The 26,400-nt window shown below is 42.5% G+C and overlaps 1 long non-coding RNA gene and 1 pseudogene across 2 annotated transcripts in view; one reads left to right on the top strand and one right to left on the bottom strand.

Annotated features, from left to right (window-relative positions):
* LOC128314455 (uncharacterized) overlaps positions 1 to 26,400 on the bottom strand; it is a 131,934-nt gene that overhangs the window by 32,698 nt on the left and 72,836 nt on the right. The window lies entirely within an intron of this gene.
* LOC106976186 (glyceraldehyde-3-phosphate dehydrogenase-like) lies at positions 18,913 to 19,961 on the top strand (annotated as a pseudogene).

Raw genomic sequence — 26,400 nt, 5'->3', positions numbered from 1 at the left:
GATTTTCAATCTCTTTTCCATCCTGGTTCCTGCCCCAGGCACACACCAACCTGCCCATGCCCCACTTTACAGCGAGCACCCATAACCTGTCTCACAATTATGTCTGTGGTGTGGCCAAGGCAGAGTCATTTTCTCCCTCGAGTTCCCCCCACCTCTCTCTCTGCAACCTGATTGTTACCCTAGCCCCTCACACATACGCTGATCCAAAATGTAATTTATCTACTGAAGGGCAAAGCTACTGATAACTACACAAATGCATTAACTCTCTGAAGTGTTTCACCAACCCACTCACCCACCTGCCTCCGAATTGGCAATGTGATCAATCAAGTCAGTTTCATGTTCCACAGCCCACACAGTACAGGGAAGAAATTAATGACACTGACTGTTCTTGCTAGAGAAGCAACTCAACTAGACAGCAGCCTTCACAACAGAAAAGGAACACTTCACTTTTACTCATCCTGTAAGAAAGAAAAAGAATATATTATATATGTTCATAATATGGGGCTTTTTACTTCAAATACATACGAAGTAACAAGCCATTTGTCCAAAGGCCATAGCAGGGCTTATGCTCCACTGACCTAAATGAAAACTAGGATTCCTCTTTTCACTCAGTGCTCAAGCATTTCACAGACACCAAAGGCAGTGAAGTCAAAAGTATTTGATTTAGAGTCTAAACTCAGCCTCTGTGGTTTGCAGATGGGACTTCCAAACCAACTCAGTGTGAATAGATGCACTACAAGGGCAGGAAAGGCCCCTCCACGCCATCCATCATAGGCTCCCAGGAGCTCCGCCTCATTTCCTGCCCACCAGACCTGGAGAGTTAAGGCTGACTACATCTCTCTCTCTCTCTCTCTCTCTCCCTCCCTCCCTCCCTCTCCCTCTCCCTCTCCCTCTCCCTCTCCCTCTCCCCCTCATTCTTGTTTCAAGATAAGCTCAGGGGTCAGCCTCTCCATTACAAAACTCATGCCCATCCCTTGCACAGAAGAAACCGTAAGGTGTTAAGACCAAATTGGGTCAGCTTTACACACAGTTGCCAGACCATTCTCAGAAGGAAAGAGCCTCTCTATACCTCCTCATGTCTCTTTACCAAGACCTCCTCAGACCGACGCATCCTTAAACATTTGTTTCCTAAATTAGGTTTCCCACCACCAGCATTATCTATGCAGACACAGCACAGAATGATTTGGAATTTGGACTGTGGAGAACTTAGTTGAAACCAGTGGTTTTCCACCTGTCTTCCACAGAGACCTAGAACATCAGGAGGCAAAGGGAAGGCCCACAGATGGACTTCAGACACCCCTCACATTTCCCTCTTTTACATTTCGGAATTCTATGTAGGGCTTTTCTGTAACAGAAATACTCTCTCACTCAAAGGGAAGAAAAAAAGCAACACTACCACAGAGAAACATTTTCTTTCCTCACACATCACCCTACGACCATGAAACACATACACAGAATGATGCGTGCCATCTCTACGTTGCCGTGAAAGAGAAAGAGCTAAGAAAATTCTTTTTCTTGGACACTAAAAAGCCACAAACAGGCAGAATGTTTACTGCTTCAGCTTCCTTAGTGCCTAGAATGACACAATATCAGAGAACCTGGGATCATCTGTCCAGCCCTTCATTATTCATACATGAAAATGAAAACTCATGGAGGTTAATGGCTTGCTCTATTAACTTCGAAGCAAAGTCGATACCACAATTTTTTTAGACATAGTAGAGACTCGGCATTGAAAGAATAAATGTTTACATAATTAATTTGTTCATAGATACCCAGTTCATCTCAGAAAAGAGTTCAGGTGCTTTTCTGAAAGACATAAAACAGGAAAAGAGTGGTATTTAATAGCAGTGAAAAAAGAATGAGTGGGTACAAGTCAAATTCTCCTTGTCTGGAACTCAACTCCAAAAATTTGTTCTCTGCTGCCTCAGGTAAGTACTCAAGACTCTGAAATTTTACATTCATTGCACTTTCCTGGGCTGCTCTAAATTTTGAGTGATGAACAATTTTCTACTTAGAACCTTACATTGCTAGTGAGAAGCCAGTGAGGACTTGCAGTGAGAAGGTTTCTTGTGGGTAATATATTTAGGTAGAGTCCACCTTGATTTCATGAAAATTTGTTTGCTCTTCTCTCAAGACAGGAGCCTTTCTACTTGCATTTGCTATAAGAAAATAGAATCAGGGGCGCCTGGATGGCTCAGTTGGTTGAGCATCGGACTTTGGCTCAGGTCACGATCTCATGGTTTGTGAGTTCGAGCCCCGCATGCAGCTCGCTGCTGTCAGTTGGGGTTTTTTGGGGGGGAGGGGGGAGATTTTGCTTTGATGTTTGTTTGTGAAGGTTTTCATTGTTGTCAGAGAAAATATCCAGTGAAAGTGAAACAGAGAAAAGGTGCTTTTTGAGCCCATTTGGTTAGTCATACTTTGGCACACATTGACAAAGATATTCACCCCCAGGGGGCATGATTGCTCTTGGGAAGTGACTTTGTTGTAGAGAAAACTTTTGTTTCCAGATGCGCAGGCTACACAGCACGGAGTGGAATAGAAATATGGCGATTATCCAGTTCATTTACTTGCTGTACACAGCCAGACAAACGAATCCAGGTAGCACAGGCTATAAAAAAACATTCTGAGGTGCCTGAATTATCCAGGTTCACTGCTAACATTGTTCCAATGAACTGGATCGCAGCCAGACTTGCACACCCGTCTGTGCTTTTAGACACAGTGCAAGGGAAACCCGCCCCGGCCAACTTGAGAAGGGGAGGGCTAGGTGTAGATAACCCCTGGACCCAGACGGCATCTGATGAGGACTGACGTTAGGCTCTGGCTGAGTTCCGGCTGCACTGTCTGCAAAGCAGTTATCACATGGAAGGCAGGGCGGCCTGCCAAAATACAGACATGGGGACCAACCAAAGGATAATTGCTATAAACTCCATACAGAGAGTGAAGACAGAGATGTCAGCGAAACACGTTGCCTGGCTGGATAGCGGCACACACAGGATTGCAGGGTAGAGTCCGACAACAAAGGGAAGATTTTTGAAAAGGCCAAATTTGTTCAGACCAGGTAGGGCAGGCCAGCTGGAAGACATGTCAATCAAGGACTAGAGTCTCTGCTCAGAGGTATTTCTGTCACCGGTACATGACAGCTTCTCCAAACTAAATATAAGGAAAAATTATAGATAGATTTCCTCTAGGCATGGGGTATGTTCTGATTGCAAGCTAGGAAAAAGGGAGACTCACCAGTTGGTTTAACCCCTCCCGGTGCCAAGTCCCTTTTCAGGTGCTTTGCATAGATCTTTAAAAGTTGGCTAGAAGGAGAGGGGTTTGACCTAGGAATCAACCACTCCTAAGTGGTTCTTATTGGGACTTTAGAGACCCTTAAATTTCCTCAAGTTGCATGAAATTCTTTGCATGTATTTTTCTTTCTGGGAGGAGAGATCATAACTCTCAGTGGATTCTCAAATAGATCCATGACCCCAAAGACATTAAAAATTAAAGTCATCTGAATGAACTATGAAGGATGAAGGAACAGCTATTGAGTCCAGACCCTGTACTTGCTAATGTCATTTGATCCTCCTAAAAACTCAAAGGGAAGTGTTATTGTCCCCATTTTATAGTTAAGGAAAAGCAAAACTAAAAGAGAAGCCTTCCCAGGAAAACACACCTAGTAACTATAAGGCCTAGAACATAAACTCCGATTTATCTAATCCAAAATCCAAACTTATTTATGATACCATGCTTCCTGGGTTTTATTGGGGGCTGGAGGGAGAGGGGGCATAAAGAATTAGTGAAAGAAGGGACCAATGTAACATTTTAGCGAGCTCTTTTTTTTATTTTATGTTTTATATTGGAGAGAGACAGACAGACAGAGCACGATCCGGGAGGGGCAGAGAGATGGAGACAGGATCTGAACCAGGCTCCAGGCTCTGAGCTGTCAGCACACAGCCTGATGCAGGGCTTGAACCCACAAGCAGCAAGATCATGACCTGAGCTGAAGTCAGACGCTTCACCGACTGAGCCATCCAGGTGCCCCTTAGCTGGCTCCTGAAGAATGAGTCAAGTCTGGGCATCTGGAGGTAGAAGAAAGGTCACTCCAAGTGGAGAGCACAAGGTGAGAAGCAGACCAGTGAGAAGGAATAAAAGACTAACAGAGGATATCACCTTCCTTCCTACTGGCTCAGGGAGCTTTCTAAAGGCTCAAGAGCCAAGTAACATTCACGAGACTAATCACATCCAGGGGTTAAACTTCTAGCCCATTTAGTTTTAAATTTCTTGCACCCAAACCCCAGTGCAACCAGAGGATAACCATTCCTATCAGCGACCCTGACATAAAGCCCAGGGGCTGCTTAATGCCCAGTATCGATTCAAACAAGTGCATTTTGATTATTTCTAATGTGTCTCGAGCCAGGAGAACAGGTTCACGGCAGGTCAGGAAGAAGCCAAGAGCTTACCCAGGGCCACTGGAGCCCAAACAGCAACATGCAGCCTGTCTGGAAGTAAAAGATCATCCGTTAAGTGTGAGGGTTTAATGCATCTCCAGTCCCCCAAGATGCTCCTCTCTCAATATAAATAATATCCAGAGACTAAAATATTCCACATGCGCCACAACACATTTAATCAGGCTTTTAGACACACACTGACTATACAGTGGGATCCTGCCGCCTTCTGAAATGGAAAAGCCACTCGTCAAGGGGAATATTAGCATGGCATCCCACGTAATTGAATTGTGGTTTTAAATCCTGTGATTAACAGATGGCAAAGTCCTGCTGCAGCGGTGCTCGCTCCCCCCTCCTTACCCCCGGGGGGACAACAGGGCAAACGTTTTTGGTCCATCAGTAGCCGGCCACTTTCTTTAGCTCCCATGTTATTTTAGCAATGAACTCTTTTTTTTTTTTTCCTTTTGGTCTGGTTTCCATTCATTTCATTTATTTTTGTTTAAGTGTAATTGACATGTCATATTATATTAGTTTCAGGCGTACAGCAGAGTGATTCGATAATTACACACTTTATGAAATGTTCACCAGAAGCGTAGTCACCGTGAGTCACCACACAAAGGTATGCAACATCATTGACTATATGCCCTATGCTGTACTTTTTAGCCCTTATAGTGCTACAGTGCTATAGTGCTAAATAGTGACTTATTTATTTTACAACTGGAAGTTTGTACCTCTTAATCCCCTTTACTTATTTCACCTGCCCTCTGGCAACCACCAGTCTGTCCTCTGTGTTTACCAGTCTGTTTCTCCTGTTGTTTGGTTTGCCATTTGTTTCATTTTTTAGATTCCACATAGAAGTAAAATCATCCAGCATTTGTCTTTCTCTGACTTATTTCACGTAGCATAATACCCTCCAGGCCCATCCAGATTGCCACAAATGGCAAGATTTCATTCTTTTCTGTGGCTGAGCAATATCCCATTGTGTGTGTGCACCACACCTTCTTTATCCAACCATCTATCAGTGGACACTTGTGTTGCTTCCATATCTTGGCTGTTGTAAACAGAGCTGCAATAAACATCAGGGTGCATATGTGTTTTCGGATTTGGGTTTTCATTTTCTTACAGCAAATATCCAGAAGTGGAATAACCGGATCATACGGCATTTCTATTTTTTGATAAACCCCCGTACTGTTTTCTTTTGGAGTTTTATAGGTTTCAGGTCTTCTGTTTAGGTCTTTAATCCATTTTCAGTTTATTTTTGTGGATGGTATAAGAACAGGGTCCAGTCTCGTTCTGTTGCCTGTAGCCGTCCAGTTTTCCCAGCTCCATTTGTTGAAAAGACTGCCTTTTCCCCATTGGATATTTTGCCTCTTCTGTTGTCGTTTAGCTGACCATGTACATGTGAATTTATTTCAAGGCTGTCCATCCTGTTCCACTGATCTATGTGTCTGGTTTTTTGTGCCAGTACATACTGCTTTGGTTACTACAGCTTTGCTTTTGTTTTTATTTTTTTAATGTTTATTTAATTTTGAGAGAGAGAGAGACAGAGACACAGAGCATGAGCCGGGGAGAGGCAGAGAGAGAGGGAGACACAGAATCCGAAGCAGGCTTCAGGTTCTGAGCTGTCAGCACAGAGCCCAACGCGGGGCTCAAACTCAAGAACCATGAGATCGTGACCTGAGCCGAAGTCGGACGCTTAGCTGACTGAGCCACCCAGGTGCCCCTGGTTACAACAGCTTTGTAGTGTACCTTGAAATCGAGGATTGGGATACCTCCAGCTTTATTCTTCATTTTCAAGATTTCTTTGGCTATTGGAGGCCTTTTGTAGTTCCATACAAATTTTAGGATTATTTGACATATAATTTGTGGCTGTAATCTCATAATTGCCTGTATTTCTGCTGTGTCAGTTGTAGCTTCTCCTCTTTCATCTATTTCCTTTAGGTGTAAGGTTAGATTGTTTATTTGGGGGTTTTCTTCCTTCTCGAAATAGGTCCATGTTGCCATGAACTTCCCTCCTAGAGCTGCTTGTGCAGCGTCCCAAAGATGTTGAACTGTAGTGTTTCCATTTCCATTGGTCTCCAGATATTTTTTTATTTCTTCTTTGATTTCTTCATTGACCCATTGTTTGTCTAGTAACATGTTATTTAGCCTCCACGTGTTTGTGTTTCTTCCAGTTTTTTTCCTTGTAATTGATTCTAGTTTCATACCATTGTGCTCAGAAAAGATACTAGAGGGACGCCTGGCTGGCTCAGTCAGTGGAGCGTGCAACTCTCAATCTCGGGGTTGTGAGTTTGAGCACCACGTTGGGTGTAGATATTACTTAAAAAGAAAATCTTTAAAAAAAAAAGATACTTGATATCTCAATCTTCTTAAATTTATTGAGACTTGTTTTGTGGCCTATCACATGATCGATCCTGGAGCATGAGTACTTAACTCTGTTTTATAAAGGAGCCATTTCACAAGCATTATGACCGCTCAAGTAATATCTCCAAACAAATCTTCTCATTGGCTTGTGAATGGATTTCAATGTGTAATAGCCCAAACTTCTTCAGGCTCCCAGGATTCTTGAAATCCTGGGAATTCTTGAAATTTTACTTTCCATAAATAGAAGGCAAAAGAATATTAAAAGACAAAGAAGCACTATATTCATCATGTTTCAGTAGATCATAAGTTCCTTGAGGGAAGAAACAGGCTATTGGCTGATTGACTTAACATTTATTGAGTCCTAATTATCCTTATGTTCTGTGGAAATAAACCTATCAATATACTTCATTACAAGAAAAATACGTTGCTCTCTTTAAACAGGACCAAGCAGCATTCCCTCGAATGTCTTCTTTCCTTTATACCTATTAACAACTTGAAAGAGCAGCTCCTTTTCTAAAAAATATCAGTAGAAAATACTGTATTCTATTCCATAAAATTGGAATAGAAGATTCTCCCTCTCTGAAATGACTAGGTGGAAAGACACGGAGGAGTTGCTGTGGAAGGGGTAGGAAAACCCAAAATCCCTGAAAACATTTCCCTTTCCATGCACACAGCCTCGAAAATCCTGTATAATTATGAGATTTCATACTTCGTATTTCTCAAACCATCATTTCAATTGAACTGGATATGCCGCACGATGAAACTTAAACATAAAAATGTTAAACACACCCCCAAAAAAGCAGACAAATTTCTAACAGAGTTACTATCAAGACCAGGAAATACGTGCCTGTAAATGCATTGCTTATGCCCACCAGCATGTCACTTAAAAGCACTATCCTTAGGCAGTAGGGGAAATGACGCAGGAGAAAGAGTGGCTGCAGTGATACCCACGTAGACAAACACCAAGACCATCTACCAGAACAGTACAACCCAGAGCTCCGGGATAATTGTGAGCCCAACTTTGGCAGCTTGTTATCAATTCAGCGTGGGTGCTGTTTTGTAAACACATCTAATTTGGTTTAAAATTTTAATCCATAAAGTCATTACTAAAGGGCTCCAGGCTGCTGAAATGATGAACCAACTGCTTCTAAAGCAGACAGGAAGGCACTAGAGCCAGTCGGGGTTTTCTGTCCTCTGGTCCCTTCTTTGCCTCCCTTATTCCCTTCTTGCCTCTGATTTCCTTCTCAGCAATGTGCTGACTTTTCCGTGCATATTCTTCCACTCTCACCAAAAATTTTCTGTTGCTACCTGACTGATCTCTGTCTCTATATTTGTCTTTCTGTGTGTTCCACTGTTTCTCTGTCTTCCTGTGTCTCTGTCTCCCTATCTCTCTCTCTTCCTTTCTCTCTGTCTCTCTCTGTCTCTCTCTCTCTCTCTCTCTCTCACACACACACACACACACACATACACACACACACACACACACACACAATTTCTTTGCCTCTCTCTGACCCAGTGTTCCAATCACCGCCTCCTCTACCCTTCCAATTTAATCTACTTCTCTATTTCTCCAACATAAACATTGCTTTTTAATTAAAAAAAGCTATGTTTGGGGGAAGGAAATTATCTTAAAGAGCTCATGGCAGGAAACAGTTAACTGACAGGTGGACTGACCGACTGACCAGGTAGACAGCATCCTATCAGTTGCCTTCCTTTGAGTATTGGTTCTCATGGGGCCATTAACCATACAATTAAAGGGTTTTTTCAACAGAGAGACCAAAAGGTGAATCTTTTAATACGTGAATTGTTATAAAATTTGGCTTATCTAACAAACTATGTATCAAGCCTGGTTCTAAGGGACTTGTGAATTTTAACCACCTATTTACTCTTTATTACAACCCTGTGAGGCTGGTATCATTCCTCTCCCCCATTTCCCAGGAGACTGAAGCACAGAGGGGTCCAGAAACTTGCCCAAAGTCACACAACGGACAGTGACTGTCAGGATTTCCACCCCAACAGCTTGTCTCCAGGGTCCATGCATTTAACTGCTACACTCTGCTGCTGCTGCTTAGTTGATTGATTGCATCTCTGTCTAATAGAGAAGAAAATTTGCATTCATTTTTTATGCATTCTATCTACTATTAAAGCCAAAGTTTCTCTATCAGAGAAAATAGATGACTTATTGGGTAATTATTACCCTACTTACCCTATTGGGTAAATATTTATCCTATTGTGTAAATCAGTTATTGCCCCAAACTCATGTTTACAGCCTCCACCACTAACAACACACATGTTGCCTGGAGATGTCCTAGACCAACTTCTCACCTTCCTTCATCCTGTTCCTTCTGCCAGTCCATGTACATAACACCTGCAATTCCCCTTCCACAAAGCAGCTTCTTAACCATTGTCAGTGGCTTTACCCTCCTGCTCAGTGACATTTAAGATGGCGGCCCAGAACAGCCAAGCAGACACAGCCCCGGAGCACCCAACACAGAGGCCCAGGAAGCCTCCCTAGGGAAGAATCAGGGTTGAGCTAGAAATTCTCCACATTCTGTACTTCTCTGTGATCATCTACCTAACTTCTTTTCATTCAGCATTAGAGTGGGCAAAATCAACCCTAGACGATTTGGGACAGCCAAGAGAGAGGTTCCGTTTGTTTCTGTAACAATAATAATATTTCTGTTCTGCAGGACTCATATTTTTAGTCAAGTTTCTTCCAAAGTACGCTCTGCTTCGGGACTTTTAAACCCAAAGGCCCCAGGATTTTTCCTCTTTCAAAAATGGATGGTTCTGCTTTTCATTTAAGGTGCAGTTTAGAAAGAAGCAGCCTGTGAAACCAATTAACTAATTGGAAATCACTTAATGACTGTGGCAGCATTTTGGATTTCTGGCATTGGTTCACAGCAGTCCAGAGAAATTGCTTTTCAATATTATGATAAGGTAAGCTGTGGAGGCCTCGCAGGAGGCAGCTGAGGCTGCTGAGAGAGACAATCAGTTCTAATGTGCCCACCAAAATAATGGAGACATTATAACATGGAATTCAGTGATTGTAAAGTAAGCACAACATAAAAATCCAAAGATATGTGGAGATCTGCTGAGAATAAATGTGCAGCAATAGTTCCTTGCTATGATTTTTGAGAGCTTACAATCTTCGCATAGACATTACACTGTTGAAATCGCTCTCATAGAGAGAGCCAGGCAAGTGCGGAAACAGAGGAGAAGAAAAAAATAAAAGAGTAAATGCTCACCCTAGAACAACTGTCCAATTAATTGTTTTAGTGTGAACAGAGTCATGTCCACATTAGGGAAATAATCTAGTTAACTGCTCAAAAGTTAACATAGAGAAAATAAATTACTCCAAACACAATATCTTATCCATTCACCATTTGCTTGTTTCAAGAATTCTCTTAGCGTATTTCTAAGTAGCATCATTCATTCGAACCAAAATCATCACTGTAGAAAACAATATCCTCAATCTCTAATAGTATATCTAATTCCTGTTGGCTTTACTTAAAAAAGAGTCATGGGGAGCACCTGGGTTGCTCAGTTGGTTGTGCACCCAACTCTTGATTTCAGTTCAGGGGATAATTAATCCCAGGATCATGGGATCAAGCCCCACATCAGGCTCTGCACTGAGCACGAAGCCTGCTTGACATTCTCTCTCTCTCTCTTTCTCTCTCTCTGCCCCTCACTCATTCTCTCTCTCTCTCAGAAAAAAAAAAAAAAAACTACAATAAATTGATGATTCTTCCTTTAAAACAATGTTTCATCTTGAGGCGGGGGGAATGTTTAATTTATTACCTTTCTTAGGACTTAATTTCTAATCTGCATTCTTGAAAGTGACATCCCACTAATATCATCGAGATAACAGGGCTAATAAACTAAATTTAATTACCAATGAAGATAATCAATAAGTGAAACAGAACATCACATTTAATATATGCTAGGGGAGCAGCCTTATCACGAACTTCCTGGATGTAGGTTGAACTACCTTAGGAAATAAGAGGGAAACATTTGCATCTTCTTAATAAAAGAAAACCTGCAAAATCTCAAAGGAAGAAAATCTTGCAAACGAACCCTCAGATTAACTCAGAACATCTTCCAGGATGACGCACCTGATGGAACGTGGGATTCAATTGATAGCGTTCTGAAGCTTATCTGTCCCTACTTATGACACGTTGCACACTGACCCAAAGATGGGACTATACCTGCAAAGACAGGCTGAATGCCAACTCATACAGCCTCATTTGCAAAGCTCCGCACTCTGGAGCTTAAATGTCCCTGCTTAACAAATGGTGAGCAATTAAGTCCTTTGCACAAAGACAAGACCAAGGCCAAGGTCTAACAATAGCTCACCTCTCTCTGAGTCCTTGAATTAGTGAATGTTATTACAAAAAGAAAATATACTTTTATCTAGGTTGTTACTTTTTCCCTCTGCTGTCTTCTGTGGCTTTGCCTATAAGCTCACAGTTTGTAGTTAAATTGGACAATTACCGAGCGGGAAGTGAATAATTAATGAACAGTCACCGTATATGTTTGGAAAACTGTGACCCAATCATTGAACAGATAGCTGAACCACTAAAATAAATGACTTGTTCCACTCATTACCAGATCAGCATTTGTTTAGAGGTTCCTAGGTGCCCTATCAAAATTCTAATCAGTTCTATTTAAATTACATTTTTTGCACTGCATTGTTATAAATGCTAATTTATGCCTAGAATGAAACAGCTTTATTTCTTACCTCCTGAAGAAACGGATGAATAAAAACATACTTCTACAGGGCATAAAAGATTATCAAGGGTTCAATGACTATTGGATTTTGTACTTGCCAAAACACATCCCGAAACACAGAGCTGAGGCTTTAGGAGACAACAAGGACATTCACATCCTCCCACAACAGAGCCATCCCTGTGAGGAGGCAGAGGACTGTCACAGCAGCATCTTCAACCACAGCCTGAGACCGCCTGCTATCGGGGACAGGAGCTTTAGGGGTGAGGAAGGGACAGAAGGGGAAATTCTTACTGCTAGAGAATAATGACCCAAAGGATCTTAAAGGCAACTGGTTATTTCATAATCTCTGGACCACCTTCCTGCGTTGAGAGAAATTTCTCCCAGGCTGGAGTCACATCTGCTTTTGCCAATGACACACATCTCCACACCAGCTTGTAGGAGGTTACAGGGTTACCGAATAAAATGGTAACTCCGCTTCTTTTTTCACAGTTTGGTTTCCGACCTTCGTCCCAAAGTGCCACTCTAAGCAATGAGAGCTACTCCACCCAAGAGAAGACAGAAGCACAGTTTTGCTCTCTCCGATGTACGAAGTCAAGCCACCTGCAGCCTAGGAGGGGCCCAGACAGGCCCCAAATCATTTGCAATCTGGAAGATCTCAGAAGAGAAAGAAGAGTGAGAGTGATGTTCTAGAAATAGCTAGACATCTCCTGATGAGACCACAGAAGTCCTACTTATATAAAGTTACTTCCTACAATACCAGGCTCCCCACGCATCCCGAGCCTGGTGTCTGTGGAAGTCAGTGAGCCAGCCATTATCCTGCTTCAAGTGGGAGGCATCAAACTCGGAATTCATTGCTAGAAGTTTTTTATAAGCTGAGGAATTACCTTGAGAGGATTGCATTTCCAAGTGCAAGTCAGCAGCTGCTAGGGAGGCTGAGGCCACCTCAATCATCCTACACCACGGAGTCTCTTGTGACGAGGGGGCAAGACAAGGCCGGATCAGTCTGGCTTAGGGCTGCATGGCCAGGGCGGGGGATGGAAAACACAGGTTCATACAAGCATTTAACCTCTTTTAAGCGGTGCAATGTGGCCGAGGCTTAAAACAAGGCTGGAACATTTTCTCACTTATTATCACCTTGATAACCTGTTCTTGTAGCTAAGGAGGGGTGTTATGAAGAAGGGGGGCTGAGGGGGAGCACCGGGAGAGGAGGGGCAGGTCACAGCACAACAAGAGGAGAACAAGCTGCTGTTTTCTTGTTTTCCAAGGGCAGTTAGGAAAAGGTGAAGGTAGTTTGCTCTCTAAATATTTCTCCCTTTGAATATAAACAGTATTTTCCAGACGTACAGCAAATCACTTAATGAGGAAAGAGAAGAAAAGAATGGCTTTCATTCATTTCTTTGAAACCTATTCGTTAGTCTGAAAGCAAAATTTCTCTACGAAATACCTAAGTAATGGTGACGTTTTTGTAAGACCTAGGGGTGCGGGAGCGGGGCAGAGACGGAAGTAATGCAGAGCCAGGAACAGCTGTGCTCAGGTCATCATGGGGAGAAGATGGTCACCTGGGACAGAAAGCAGCTGCAAAGGCTTTTGCAGCAAGACTGGTCCTCAGGGAGGAAGCAACATGGACCCCTCTCCACGCCTTCCCAGAGGGGGCTAAAGAGGCCTGGGGGCGCCTGGGTGGCTCAGTCAGTTGAGCATCTGACTTCGGCTCAGGTCACGATCTCACGGTTCATGAGTTTGAGCCCCGCCTTAGGCTCGCTGATGTCAGCACAGACCCCGCTTCAGATCCTCTGTCCCCCCCCTCTCTCTCTCTCTGTGCCTCCCCATCTCATGCTGTCTCTCTCAAAAGTAAATAAATATTTTTTTTTAAAGCGGGGGCGGGGGTGCCTGGGTGGCTCAGTTGGTTAAGCATTTGACTTTGGGTCAGGCCATGACCTCACTGTCCATCCGTTCGAGCCCCACATCAGGCTCTGTGCCAACAGCTCAGAGCCTGGAGCCTGCTTCAGATTCTGTTCTCTGTCTCTCTGTCTCTCTCTCTCTCTGCCCCCTCCCCCACTCGCACTCTGTGTCTCTTTCTCTCAAAAATAAAATAACATTAAAAAATTTTTTATAAAAAAAAATAATAAAGATAAAAAAGGAAGAAGCCTGCCTCCCTGCCCCAGGGCTAAAACCAATTCTAAAGGAGTCTTTTTAGAGAAATTAAGTTGTACAGTGATGTTTCTCAGTTTTGCTTCAACTGTAATAATAATTGATTCTAGTATTCATGAAAACCACTCATCCTCCTTTAAAGCTTCTTGAGCCAATCCCAAATCAAAGCTAAATGATGGGAGCATGTCTATGTTAAAGCCTCACTGCCATTCCCACCACCAAATGATTCTGACACCTACCCATCACCACCCTCCTGCCTGAGAAGCTTTAGTCCTAGATAATATTTCTGGCCCAATCCTTGTTTCGCTTACAGTTGAGTTCTCAAATTTCAATTTTCTAATCTGAAAAAGAAAATTAAGTCACTGAGGGAATATGTATTGTCTACTTTCTTTGTTACCAAATTTTCACAGAATGTGATGCTTGATCACCATTGTGATTATCTTCTTACCTTCATTGCAGGAATTTAACATTAGCTGAGTGGCCACAATATTTCTGACTCAATCCAGGATAAATGACATGGGGGTCTCACAGAATCGTAGTTACCATTGACTCCAGGCCAATAATTTAGCTTTTCATTTCAAAAGGTGATGTTCTCAATCAAAACTTTGCTCATATTATAAACATAAGACAAAAGGTCAAATGAGAAGACACATTCCATCTGTGAAGTGATTCACATTTTTAATCAATCAGTCTAGCCTCCATCCAGATCACTTACAAAAATATCGAACAAAGCCAAAGGTAGAATTGTGCGATATATCACGAGAGATCTCATTCCAGATTAAAATCAGTAATTAACCAAATTACATAGATCTTATTATTCCACCTTTTTAGCAATTACTTAAAAGACTATATAGAAGGGCATGTTGTTAAACTTGAAGATGGTGCAAAGCTGGAACAGGTAGCTAATATTTTGGATTCCACATGTCTCAAAAGTTCTTGCCAGGCTAAACCAAAGGCAAAAATGTAATACAAGATATCACAGAAAAAAAAAAAGATATCACAGGAATAAGTATAACCTTGTAGTTAAGTTGAAAAGGCCATTATAGGTACATTACACTTTACCAACAATCAGGTGAAAACTCAGTGAGGCTCTTACTTTGCCATAAAATCCTATAAGCCATTGTGCTTTGCCCAAAATGCTAATTTAATTTTAGATGTCATTAATAGGTACCTAGTCCAAAATGGTTGAGGTCATAGTTCCGTTGTGTAATGGTCAGACATCACATCTCTAGGATACAAAATTAATTAATATAATTTTTTTCACCAACTATGTAGATTTGAGCAAGTCATGTGATTTGAGCCCTCGTGTTCTCACCTGAAAATGGAAATAATAATAGCTGGCAAACACATTCCCACCAAACTGCTATAAAATCGAATGAAACCATTTCCATAAAAAGTGTTCTAAAAATTATAAAGTGTGGGGCTACCTGGGTGCCTCAATCTATTAGGGGCCCGGCTCTTGGTTTCAGCTCAGGTCATGATCTCACGGTTCATGAGATAGAGCCACACACCAGGCTCTATGCTGACAGAGCAGAGCCTGCTTGGGATCCTCTCTCTCCCTCTCTCTCAACCACCTCCCCTCTCAAAATAAATACATAAGCATTTACGTATTATCCACTTCTTTCTAATAAATGCAATACAACTTTCCTTTGAGGATCTCACCTCCACCAATCTAGCCATGTTGTGAGCCCCAAATGTCTGAGGCCACAGAAATGTGTTTGAGAATGGGCACATAACCCAGTTAAGACTAAGGAGACATGAGGAGACTATGCTACAACTTTTGAAAAAACAGAAGTCTTGCCCCTTTTCTGTGTTTGAAAACATAAGGTGAGTCTTGGGTTAGCATCCTATTACCCGGCCTTAAAATGAGCTGATACACAGAAGACGGCAGAAATGAAAGAGATAAGAAACTAATGACCTCATTTGAAATTCTGAATTAGACCCTGCTCCCAGAGGAAGCTCAGATTCCTCTGATTGTCCTGTATTCCAAGCCAATATTTTCCCTTTTTTAAGTCAATTTGTGTAAGGTATTTCTGTTAATTGCAACAGGAAGTGTCCTATGATTAGACCTTCATTTTAATGTCTTGGCTAAATTCAGTTATTCAATTATATGGAAATAATAAATGGGATAATTTTCAAATGGATGGATATATATATACACACATATATATATATTCAACAAAAATCAAATATATTTTTAGAATGTGTTAGACTGTTGTAATTGTTAGATTGTGTCAGATTGTTAGATTGCAATGTTAGATTATTTCTCAAAACAAAATATCATTCCTGAATATGCCTTGGATTCTAAGACTCATACAAGGAATTACATAAAAAATTTTGTTCTAAAGATAATTTTTTAGCATTCTGCCTCTGGGAAAGCCATGTTTCCTGGCTTCCTCATCTTGTCTTCTCTGTCTTCCTGCTGAGCTAATAGCCAGATCTCCAACTAAAACAGCAGTACCCATCTCTGATTAATGGGACCTTTCTCCCCACCTTTTTTAATGGCTTCCTCCCATTGCGATTTCAATCAGAGCATTGCTGGGAATCCCTCCTGGTGCCTCTCCAGGAGCACTTCTATTGCCATTTTTTATATGCTCCTCCTGAAGAAAGGAAAAGCCAAAGAAATGTCTCCACACTCCGAGGCTGAAATCAATGTAGAGTGTGAAGAAACCATAGCACTTTCTTAGCAGACAGGGTGTATAGCCATCAGCTAGTCCAGGGCTCAGCAGTGGGCTAACTCCAGCCCACCCAATTTTTATTTGCAGGCATTGGTGTAAATAACATTACATCTGAACACGACATGCTTATTTGTTACACATTGTCTATGGCTGCTTTTGTGCTACAACAGCAGAGTTGAGTAGTCAAGAAAAAAACAATAGGGCCCAAATGGCCTAAAATATTTACTATTTGGCCCTTCATTTTAAAAATTTGTGAACTTCTGAAGTGGTCCAATCATTTAGTTTTTAAAAAGAAGCTTAGGGGTTGCCTGGGTGACTCGTTCAGTTGAACATCCGACTCTTGATTTTGGCTTAGGTCATGATGCCAGTGTTGTGGGATCTAGCCACACATCAGCCTCTGGACTGAGCATGGAGCCTGCTTAAGATTCTCTCTCTCTCTCTCTCTCTCTGCCCCTCCTGTGCTCACACACATATGTGCACACATGGGTACTCTCTCTCTTTCTCTCTCTCTCTCTAAAATTAATAAAATATATATTTAAAAAGAATTTTTTTTTTAAGTGGGGTGGGGGGCAGCACCTGAGTGGCTCTGTTGGTTGAGTGTCTGACTCTTGGTTTCAGCTCAGGTCATGATCTCGCAGTTTGCAGGATCACCTCGGGCTCTGTGCTGACAGGGCAGAGCCTGATGGGATTCTCTCTCTCCCTCTCTCTCTCTGCTCCTTCTCCACTTGCTCTCATGCTCTCTCTCTCTCTCTCTCTCTCTCTCTGTGAAAAATAAATAAATAAACATTCCCTATCAAAATAACATCAGCATTCTTCACAGAGCTAGAACAAATAATCCTAAAATTTGTATAGAACCAGAAAAGACCCCAAATAGCCAAAGCAATCTTGAAAAAGATAACCAAAGAAGAGACATCGCAATCCCAGACTTCAAGCTATACTACAAAGCTGTAATCATCAAGACAGTATGGCTGGCACAAAAACAGACACTCAGATCAATGGAATAGCGTAAAGAACCCAGAAATGGACTGGGAAAACTGGACAGCGACATGCAGAAGAATGAACCTGGACCACTTTCTTACACCATACACAAAAATAAGCTGAAAATGGATGAAAGACCTAAGTGTAAGACAGGAAGACATCAAAATCCTTGAGGAGAAAGTAGGAAAAAACCTCTTTGACCTTGGCTGCAGCAACTTCTTACTCAACACATCTCTGGAGGCAAGGGAAACAAAAGCAAACATGAACTACTGGGACTTCATCAAAATAAAAAGCTTCTGCACAACGAAGGAAACAATCAGCAAAACTAAAAGGTAACCGACAGAATGGGAGAAGATATTTGCAAACAACATATCAGATAAAGGTTTAGTATCCAAAATCTATAAACAACTTCTCAAACTCAACACCCAAAAATCAAATAATCCAGTGAAGAAATGGGCAAAAGACATGAATAGACACTTCTCCAAAGGAGACATCCAGATGGCGAACAGACACATGAAAAAATGCTCAACTTCACTCATCATCAGGGAAATACAAATCAAAACCACAATGAGATACCACCTTACACCTATCAGAATGGCTAACATTAACAACTCAGGCAACAACAGATGTTGGCAAGGATGCGGAGAAAGAGGATCTCTTTTGCATTGTTGGTGGGAATGCAAACTAGTGCAGCCACTCTGGAAAACAGTATGGAAGTTCCTCAAAAAACTAAAAATAGAACTACCCTACGACCCACCAATTGCACTACTAGGCATTTATCCAAGGGATACAGGTGCGCTGTTTTGAAGGGACACATGCACCCCCATGTTTATAGCAGCACTATCAACAATAGCCAAACTATGGAACAAGCCCAGATGTCCATGGGTGGATGAATGGATAAAGAAAGGTGGTATATTATACAATGGAGTATAGCTCAGCAATCAAAAAGAATGAAATCTTGCCATTTGCAACTACTTGGATGGAACTGGAGGGTATTTTGCTAAGTGAAATTAGTCAGTCAGAGAAAGGCGAATATCATATGACTTCACTCATATGAGGACTTTAAGAGACAAAACAGATGAACATAAGGCAAGGGAAACAAAAATAATATAAAAACAGGGATTGGGACAAAGCATAAGAGACTCATAAATATGGAAAACAAACTGAGGGTTACTGGAGGGGGTGTGGGATAGGGGATGGGCTAAATGGGTAAGGGGCATTAAGGAATCTACTCCTGAAATCATTGTTGCACTCTATGCTAATTTGGATATAAATTTAAAAAATAAAATTAAATAAACAAATAAACATTAAAACAAGAGTAGTAGATGATGATGATGATGATTTATCATTACCATAAAGATGGAGGCATTCTGAAATATAACTTGGTATTCAGAGGACATATAATTACTAAACTGGGGAGTTCTCTTAGACTGTTCCACAAGCAAAATATGAGGAAAAATACAAGAAGGTGGGATTCCAACACTCAATATCTACAAACAATTCAATTCAAATTCTATTGCCATCATGCAAGGAAGTCAGAGCCCAAGGGGTGCTTATAGCACTGGTAGGGGAGAAAGATTTGTTACTCGGGGCCAAGGCATTACACATTTCAACGCATAATAAATTAGGGGCTCTCTGCTCCTCCCCATTTGACAGACAGCCACATCTTCTGGTGCAGTGCCAGCCACGTCCCTGAGACATGATGGTGAAGTTCAGAGTAAACAGATTTGCTCTATCAGGTGCCTGGTCACCAGGCCTGCTTTTAATTCTGGTAAAGTGGATATTGTCACCATCAGTGGCCCCTTCACTGACCTCAGCTACATTGTCTATATGTTCCACTCTGATTCCAGTTATGGCAAATTCCATGGCACAGTCAAGGCTGAGAACAGAAAATTTGTTATCAATGGGAAATCCACCTCCATGTTCCAGGAAGCGAAATCCTGCCAGCATCAAATGGGGTGATGCTGGTGCTGAGGACGTTGTGGAGTCCACTGGGGTCTTCACCACCATGGAGAAGACTGGGGCTCACTTGAAGAATGGGGCCAAGAGGGTCATCATCTCTACCCTTCTGCTGATGCCTCCATGCTTGTGATGGGCATGAACCATGAGAAGTATGACAACTCCCTCAAGATTGTTAGCAATGACTCCTGCACCACCAACTGCTTGGCCCCTCTGGCCAACGTCATCCATGACAACTTTGGCATCGTGGAGGGACTCATGACGATGGTCCATGCCATTACCACCACTCAGAAGACCATGAATAGCTGAAGGGCTACCCAGAACATCACCCCTGCTTCTCCCGGCACTGCCAAGGCTGTAGGCAAGGTCATCCCTGAGCTGAATGGGAAGCTCACTGGCATGGATGTCTTTGTCCCCACCCCTGACATGTCAGTCATGGATCTGACCTGCCACCTTGAGAAAGCTGCCAAATACTATGACATCAAGAAGGTGGGGAAGTAGGCATCAGAGGATCCCCTCAAGGACATCCTGGGCTACGCTAAGGACCAGTTTGTCTCCTGTAACTTTAACAGTGACACCCATTCTTCCACCTTCCATGCTGGGCCTGGTATTGCTTTCAATGACCACGCTATCAAGTTCATTTCAGGGTAAGACAGTGAATTTGGCTACAGCAACCAGGTGGTGGACATTATGATCCCCATGTCTCCCAAGGAATAAGAGCCCCAGAGACAGCAGGAGGAAGAGAAAGGCCCTCAGTTCCTGGCGAGTCCTTGCCCCAACTCATCCCCCAACACACTGAGAATCTCCCAACCTCCACAGTTTCCATCCCAGACCGCCTGAAGAAGGGGAGGGGTTTGGGGACCCCTACCTTGTTATGCACCATCAATAAAGTGTACTGTACCCAGAATGAATGAATAAATGAATGAGTGAATGACTATATAAATAAACAAACAAATAAACAAACAAACTAGGGAAAACCTTAGCACCGTATCAAACAGCATGTGCACTATGGATCCATCAGTGGCCAACGATGGTTGTCCTAACTCTCCCCACAATAGGAATGGTCCCGTGTGATTCCAGGGTCCCCCCTCAGGCCACATAGGCCTCTGTCTAGTCTAACTAACCCTTCCTTCTTTAGATTTTATGGCCGTAACTCACTCCCAGTCAACAGGAATTTATTGTCATTGCTCAACACCATACCACCTACATTGTATGAAAGACGTAACCAGGGGCAAAATATTTTTGCTGTTCATACCATCCTTTTGCCAAAGAATTATGCTTATGATGTTACTTTGTATTTTGATCATGCCTAATGTGGACACCAGAAGAAAAAAGTAAGCCTTATAACCCTAGACATTAGAAACGGTCAAGAACTACTCCTGCACATCATCTCTCTGTTCCAAGATGGCAGATGGCCATCCCCCTTCAGATAAACGCTCCTTTAGAACCTAACAGGGACAGATAGAGCCATGTAGCCTACCCTCTCTCCTACCCAGTTTCTTTTTTTGATGCTAATCACAGGGAATAAACTTTTTCCAGGGTTGCTTAGCTCATATTGGGAATCAAACCCTATATGTGGTCCTCTGTGATGTGCTAAGCTCATCTGCTTATGCCTTGGCATCCAGAAAAGATATACTAGGGCTAATAACTAGTAAACTCCCACTTTAGAAGGGCCTTTCCCACCCCAGCCCCCACCCCTACTGCCACCATCTGTGTTTGTTCTTCTGCTATATAAGAACTCAAACTGGGTGGCGAGCATGTTATTTTTAAAAATCTTTTAGTGGCGTCTATACCCAGAACTGCCTCATCACAATTATCCTCACCAAACAAGGAAACTTCACATTGAGAATGGATATGGTGTTCAGCCAGCACCAAATGTCTCTCCTTCTGCCTTTTTGTCTTTCCGATCAATCAGAACATGTGAAAGTCCCAAATGAAGAGTAAACACACAGCCCAGGTTCCTTTCATCTCCTAACATATGTCATGAAGGGGGAAAGAAAAAACCCTATTCCCAGCTTCAATCAGCCATTCGTTTTCTGCAACTTGAACCTTAAGCTGAAAGGGACGTGTGGGGGGCTGTAGAGGAGGGTTGAATGCGGGCCCACTCCTTGAAAGATAATAAGTATTCGCCGCATACCTGCATCTTGGAGTCATTATCTCCCCTGCGAGCACTTCTGTATTTATATATAATGAGATCATTACCAGGCAGCTATTCCAATTTTATTCAGACTTTAATATTTCTTGAAGAAAAAAAATAACATACAAAAGGGTTTGTGATGCCAACTCAATCAGACGTGCTGTTGATGGAGAATTATTCAAGTGCAAGCCAGAACAGGAAAAAAAAAATAATTTCAGAGAGGTTTCTGTCAAAGTCGAGTTCTCCTGTGATGATGTTTCGAGTGAATATGCCGAAACGTCCAGAGGTGAGGAAGAAAAATAACAACTAACAGAAGAGAGGGCTCTGCGTAGGATTAACAGTGAGGCGTGTCCCAGCCTAACCAGCAGGCAGGTGGGGCAGGGCCTCCCTCAGAGACAGGACCATCACCTGGCTTTCCCTGGGGAATTAGACCAGAGAAACAGCTTTACTAGCCTTTGCCTTTGTGACACAAGCAGCAATCTGGTGTTAGAAATGAACCCTTTTAGGGCGCCTGGGTGGCTCAGTCAGTTAAGCATCAGACCCTTGGTTTCGGCTCAGGTCTTGATCTCTTGGTTCACAAGTTCGAGCCACACATCAGGCTCTGCACTGTCAGTGGGATTCTACTTGAGATTCTCTCTCTCTCTCTCTCTCTCTCTCTCTGCCGCTCCCCCACTCACACTGTCTCTGTCTCTCTCAAAATAAGTCAACTTTTAAAAAATGAAAGCTTTTGTGGGTATTATTTTCTCTCATGGTTGAGCTCAGGTGGTTAGGCCATGTAGGCAAGACCCTTCCTTTCCCATTTTCACAGGATACACCTTTACTTAAAAGAAGGGACTTTCTCTCTCACCACCTCTGTGGCCTCTGCCAGACAGGGAATATGGCAGGATTTTCTTTCCTGTTGTTCCCATTCATACAAAATGGCTAGAAATTCAGAGCCCCTGCTAATCAAGTATTCTGGCTAAGGTTTAATAAACTGTACTCTATCAGTTCTCAGCAAATTAGGAAATCAAATGAAATAAATCAAATACTAAGATCCAACAAAAAGGAATCCCCCTCTGGTAATCCAGACAGCACCTCAGGATTATTCCAAACATTGGGGGACAATTATGAAAGCCATTCGTCACTGACCAGCACTTTTAGAAATATGCTCTGTTAATGTGAGCTCTCCAGATGTTTGAACTTTGGATAAACATGAACTTACTCATTCATTTCTAAGAACTATAGTTTATCCCGAGATTACAAATCCAAGAAGACAATCATCTTAGCTATTAGCTCTCTGTCCTGAATTGCAGATGGGAATAAGCTGTTGGGGCAGAAATGAAGGCTTGTCATCACAGTAAACATGAAATTAAAGGATTCTGGGTCTTTTTGTATGGCAATTATAAAGCACTAATTATTTTTTGCCCTGGCATTTCCTAACAAGGTCAACCAAAATAACAGTATAAGAGAATTTACAAAATGCACATGCTGTCCACTGAGCTCCCAAACATGAGTCAGACATAGAGCTGGTAGATTTCTTATTATTTTTTTTTAATGTTTATTTATTTTTGAGAGAGAGAGAATGCGAGTGGGTTGGGGCAGAGAGAGAGAGGGAGACACAGAATCTGAAGCAGGCTCCAGGCTCCCAGCTGTCAGCACAGAGCCTGATGCGGGGCTCGGACTCACGAGATGTGAGATCAAGACCTGAGCCGAAGTCGTACACTCAACCAACTGAGCCACCCAGGCGCCCTGGTAGATTTCTTATTATTTGTGCTGGCCCATCTTAAAGAGATATCTTGAAATGGTCACTAGGTAGTTCCAGTAAAATTGTGAAGGCTATTTTATAGATCTAGTTCCGGAATGTGCTCAACATTTAGAAATCAGTTTGTAGGGGTGCCTGGAGGGCTCCATTGGCTAAGAGTCCAACTCTTGGTTTTGTCTCAGGTCATGAATCTCACCTATGGTGAGTGAACACAGGTTCATGAGTTCAAGCCTGCAATGTGAGTGTGGAGCCTGCTTGAGATTCTCTCTCTCTCTCTCTCTCTCTCTCTCTCTCTGTCTTTCTTTCCCTCTCTGCCCCTCCCACACTTTCTCAAAACAAATAAATAAACTTAAACAAAAAAATCAGTTTGTAAAAGAAAGAAGGAAGGGAAGAAGGATAGTGATCTCATGTCTCCATGAAATACAGCTAGCCCCACCATAATCTATATCATGTAGGCAAAGAACTGTATCAAAATAGTCCTAACAACTCTTGAACTTAAAAGAGACTTTAACAAGAAAATGGGAACAATTTTCTCTCCCTCTCCCTAAAGCCACAAGAGCTGGTCATAGCAATCATTTTAAGATTAACCCCTTGCAAAGGAGAGGAATCTGGTCAAGTAAGAACTATTCAATTTCCATACATCATTCACTCTTGTGTGTTAGCATGCTATGTGGTGTGCGTGCGTGTGTGTGTGTGTGTGTGTTTTCATTTGCCATGAACATGGCTTCAACTCAGCAGTTGCCCTCCATGTGCCTCCCTTGGTTCTTTAAGTCCTTCCCTCGCAGCCTTAAAAGAAGGGAGGTGAGTCCCCCTTTTCTCAAAACCCTCTGCCTCTCCAGCATACTCGATGGAGCCTCCACTGTCCCTTTCCTTCTGTCATCCAACATGCTTTCATTCCCCATCTGTGGAAAATCCTCCCGAGCTATCAGGAGACGTGGCTTCCAGCCCCTCCTCCTCTATGCACTCACCATGACACCAACAAGGCTTCCAGGAGCATCACCTCTCCCCACGCTATGTTTCCATGATCTGGCCTTGCACCTGCCCACAAACATTGCTGTATTTTGGTCCTATCTTCAACAGCCAAATCTTCATTAACTTACAACCCATTTTCTCCATAAATACCTAAAATACAGCTTTCACGTCCACCACACAGCCGAAATTACTCTTTAAGATCATAAAGTCCAAGTTTTTTCACCAAATTAAACGGTCTCTATAGGCTCTTCACCCTTTGGGCTTTGGAGAGATCTGACATGACCAAGAAAGCTCTTCTTACAAACCTTTTCATCAACGTCCCACATTATCTGCCCCCCTCTGCCTCGCCTCTGTCTGGTCCTACCTGTTTGCTACAGGGGCACTTGGCTTTATTCATAGCTGGGTAACCAGCTATCTGGTGAGGGCTTCAAAGATGATAAGGTGTTGCTCTCTGCCCCCACTGTCCCCACCACCATCACACACTGAACATGTGATTAATGAGTCATCCCTTTGGGTCAACATCCTGCATCTCACAGAATCTTCTCTTTAAAACCTAAATGCCTTTGGGGCTCCTGGGTGGCTCAGTCGGTTGAGCATCCAACTTCGGGCATCCAACCACATTGGGTTCTGTGCTGGCAGCTCAGAGCCTGGAGCCTGCTTCAGATTCTGTGTCTCCCTCTCTCTCTCTGCCCCTGCCCACTTGCACTCTGTCTCTCTCTCTCTCTTAAAAATAAATAAACATCGGGGCACCTGGATGGCTCAGTCGGTTGAGTGTGCGACTTCAGCTCAGGTCATAATCTCGCAGTCCGTGAGTTCGAGCCCCGCGTCAGGCTCTGTGCTGACCACTCGGAGCCTGGAGCCTGTTTCAGATTCTGTGTCTCCCTCTCTCTCTGACCCTCCCCCATTCATGCTCTGTCTCTCTCTGTCTCAAAAATAAATAAACGTTAAAAAAAATTTTTTTAATAAATAAATAAATAAACATTAAAAAGTATTTTTTAAACAATATGAAAATTACCATAATTGACAACAGGCATGGTAATATCCTACTAACTCTCCAGAACCCTGATTAAAAATGACGAACGTGATGCCCCTTCAGAGAGTAAAGGTCTATAGTATGGAGGATTCTGGGAAAGTTAATTATCAATATCTGTCTATGAAGTTCTAAAATAGCATGATGATTTACTGTTGGAAATATGAAAGAGAACGTTCCTTTTCTACCAAATGTTGTAGTGCTTTTTAACTGCCCTCCCCAACTCTACCCAGAGAAAATTGGTCACAGTTTCTGCTGAGACCACAAGGACCTGATCCTTTTCCCCATAAATAGCTTTCTCTGCTCATGTGCTCTGTGGGGAATACTTAACCTTGTACCATTGCCGTTGATAAAGTCTTAGAGCCTCACCCTGATGATTAGCTCACCACCATTTAGGCAATTTCTGGCAATCACCATGCTTTGTATAAAGCAACTGAGTGTTTATTTATCAGACTTCACTCCTTAATTTTTGCAGCTGCCCAAGATACTTCTTTTTTTTTGCAGTCCCAGAACCTAGATCAGTGGGTAGGAAATAAATTGTCTCGATACTAGGTGTAAAAGTGGCCAAGTTTAAAGTTCTCTTTTCTCTCTCTGCAAAATGTACTCTGGTACCCGATTAATAAGATTACGCCTCCACTCTGGAGCAAAGTGCCACCTTTAATCATTTCCAGAAGTGGGCCACCGACCTTCTGTCTGGTAGGTTCATGAACAACAGGAAAAAGATCACCAGATAGTGTCAAAGGCCAAAAATACCTTGTCTCTGAGGACCCTCTTCTCACAAAGGGTCTTAGGAATCAAAGCAAGGGCATAACCACCTAGGATTCCACAAACAGGGGAACTGAAAGCCCCTAGCGTCTGTAATAAAGGAGACTGTGCAAATCGTGCTGATATCAGAAGCACACAGGATTTGCAAGTAATATCCATTATCTGGTATGCTGGCATGATGAAATGGGACTCAAGGACAGCATAGAAACTGAGTGTATCGTGGATCTTACTACGAGCTGATTCTTAGGTTCTTTGCCTCTTTGTGTATTTGACTGGCCATGTCTTGAGGGAGAAAGCAAACTGTGGCCAGAAGGCAAAAAAGAGACTCTCTCGCCCTGCTATTAGTAAATTCTACCACAAACAGGGTCTGAGGATAGGAAACAGGGTCTGAGGATGTGCCAAAGGTGAATTATTTAGTTCTTCTTTCCATGAAAAAAGACACCTGCCCTCTTTACCTATCAACAGGG

Source organism: Acinonyx jubatus, chromosome B1 (assembly GCF_027475565.1).
Source record: "Acinonyx jubatus isolate Ajub_Pintada_27869175 chromosome B1, VMU_Ajub_asm_v1.0, whole genome shotgun sequence".
Lineage (NCBI taxonomy): Eukaryota > Metazoa > Chordata > Mammalia > Carnivora > Felidae > Acinonyx > Acinonyx jubatus.
Note: the sequence above shows the minus strand (reverse complement) of the source record. Positions and strands in the feature narration are given on the sequence as shown.